The 2,838-nt window shown below is 41.8% G+C and overlaps 1 long non-coding RNA gene across 1 annotated transcript in view; it reads left to right on the plus strand.

Moving 5' to 3' along the window:
* Positions 1-1,001, plus strand: part of LOC109290840 — a 14,933-nt gene extending 13,932 nt beyond the window's left edge. The window contains exon 3 of the long non-coding RNA XR_002095692.1: positions 991-1,001. This is a non-coding gene — a long non-coding RNA (uncharacterized LOC109290840). The remainder of the gene's footprint in view (positions 1-990) is intronic.
* Positions 1,002-2,838: the final 1,837 nt, after the last annotated feature.

The raw sequence follows: 2,838 nt of genomic DNA on the forward strand, positions 1-2,838 counted from the left end.
AAGCCTCCAGCAAGGACTGTACATTCCCAGAGCTCCCACAAGGGTGGGGAATCTTCAACTGTATAATGGGCTTTCCTGAGGAATCTGGCTAAAAATATGAAGCAGAAGATGAAACCCACATAACTTAGGCTTCCTCTTCTTTAACATACCCAGCACAAATTCTCTGAAGAGCTCGCTGGGTAGTGTGGTACTCATTAAACAGGATTCAGCAGATCTGCACGTGTTTTGTGAGGCTCTGGTGAATCATTCATTGGCATTCAAAATTTTACTCAATGAATGGGACACACCAACTGCTGGCCTTCTTTACAGTATCTATAAAGTATCCAGAATAGGAACCGATAAAGCTCCAAAACTAGCTACCTAACTCACTGCTAGATTTGAACCCCTTCTTCACAGTCAAACATGTATCTGCAATGGACTCCACACACATATGATGCCAAACATTCAGCAAAACTGGTTGAAATTTTTCTGCTATTGACATATAGTGGTCTTTGTTAAAAACATTTTTTCTTGGTGGACAACATTTGTTTTGCAGATACTGCCCAGGAAATATATGGAAACCCAACACTGAACATTTTTTACATACTAATTTTGGAATTTTTGGAAACTAACCGTTTTAACCACAAAGTGTTTTTGATTTTTGTTGTTGTTGTTGAAAACAACTCACAGGGAATGTTAAGAAAAGCAAGTCCTTACATTTTTAATTTCTTTCCCTACAAAAGGGCATTTTTACCAGCTCCAACCTTTATCCTAATAATGCAGATCAACCTTGAAATTTTGTGACTACTAGAAAACTAGGATACAGTTGAACCAAATTCAGCAAATAGTATTTGCAGAATACTGACAGCTGTTTTCCCCAGTATTCAACCAGTTTTTAGTTCCTCTGTAATCTTGGTCTCTTGGCTCAGCATTTTCATCTGAAATGAGAACTCATTTGCAAGGGCTAGAGGTTATTTGGGATCTAAAGTGAATGACACATCTTTAGATCAGGCAGAACAGAGAGGTACTACATGGTGAAGGCAAACAACCTTGGCACTCTCACACCTCAGTCAGGCACAATCTTGAGCTAAAGCATTTCCATATTCTGATACCTGACATTGACTGACCACAGGCTTGGATCAGCTGTCTACTGAGCATGACTACAAGGACACGGGATGGAATGAGATGGAGGGAAAGCAGAACCTTTCTGGAATCACTTGCCCAGGTGAATGCACACTTGACACAGATCCTTACTACGCCAGCACAGCAAAGGCAACACTACACTTGAATTCCCGAATTTCTTCCTTCTGGCTTTACTCTCCCCCAGATGACTATCTTCAGAGAAACGTCCATTTGTCCAGCAGATTATGCTAATTAAGAGGAAATCACAATCTATTGCTGGGAGGCCTAGGCACTCGTGCTGCAGGAAGCAAAGCCATGTGTATTTTGTCCATTACTCTTGGCATATAAAGTGATTACACTGAGCTGGAGCAGGAGTTTTCTATAGCTGTTTTCCCACTGATCAGCCCAACTCACCAATCTCAGCCATGATACTCTCAACGCCTCCAGAAGGAGTTGTTTTCTCCTGTTTTAAAACAAAAACAAAAACAAAATAACCTCAGATGGGTGCCCTCTCACCCCAGTTCTTTGTTCCAAGTGGGATGGTAACAGGCACGTAGGATTTAATAATGATGACAACAACAAATGTTATGGCCTCAGTTGCAAGGAATGTAGAAGCCATGACCCCTGAACTCAGTCTATCTAGCAGAGAGCAGTGATACAGACAACAGACCAACAGAGTTCTCCAGCTACGCTACTGCGCATCTTGTGTAAGAACCAAAGTGCCAACTCAGGCAGACCTCTGCCAGCATGGTGGCCCAGGAAGCAACAGCTGAATGAAACAGCACACCAGGCTTGTTTGCTGCAGGGGCCAGCTCACAGCTCCCTTCAGAACTCGGTGGCAGAAGAACAACCTTCACCATACCCTTTGAAAGGTATCGTTAAAAAAATAACACATGAAACAATAAAGAACAAAATACATTCCTGAGCAGCTACTGCAAAAAATACTGGCTTTTTAAGGTCTTTGATGTAACACAAGTCTTCAGCCACCAAGGATTTCACTACGGTTGTTATTAAGCACTTATGCAGCAGTGAAGGCACTAAACATGGTACAAATGTTTAATAAATGACACCTTCCCCCCCACAGTGTTGTGTTGCAAACGACGGCCATTTGTGGATGTAATTGAGACAGATTGCAGAACCCGCTGCTCTGAGAAAACGGACTCCTACCACTGGAGTTAGCAATTAGCAATATAGCAATAGAATTACCAACATAGAGTTTCTGATGCACAGTAACGATATTCCAGTTCCAGCCAATAGAGGGCAGTTAGCCTATTCATTATGGCTTGTTCTGCGAGGTCAACAATTAGCCTCCTGTGCTATGCACCTCTGGTTCAGAGTGCTGGGCATAAACCAAGAAAAGTATCAAAAGGGGAGGTGGTCCTAACTGAAGCAGGATGTTCTGTGTTTGATCAGAGTTTCTCAGAGGAAATATTCTGCTTCTGTGACCCCCTCACCCCCAACCCCATGCGCTCGTGCTGGAGCATTATCTGCTTTTTATTTGGTACAGCAAAGGTAAGAATCTGTAAGAATCTGTGCAGTTGGATCTAATTTTTAAAATAAAAAGCCCAGAACCTTTAAAGAAAAAAAATAAAAGTCCAAACATTTACCCTACAAAAAAAACTCCTCAATTTTTCCCAGCTTAAAAAAACCCAAACTGTCACTTAGTAGAATCAAGTGGATTCATGAGCTGCATTCTTAGCATTGTCCACCTCCTATTTTAACTTAGAGCAGTGATTC

The sequence above is a fragment of the Gavialis gangeticus genome, unplaced genomic scaffold (assembly GCF_001723915.1).
Source record: "Gavialis gangeticus isolate Ggan-Ray unplaced genomic scaffold, GavGan_comp1, whole genome shotgun sequence".
Taxonomy (NCBI): domain Eukaryota; kingdom Metazoa; phylum Chordata; order Crocodylia; family Gavialidae; genus Gavialis; species Gavialis gangeticus.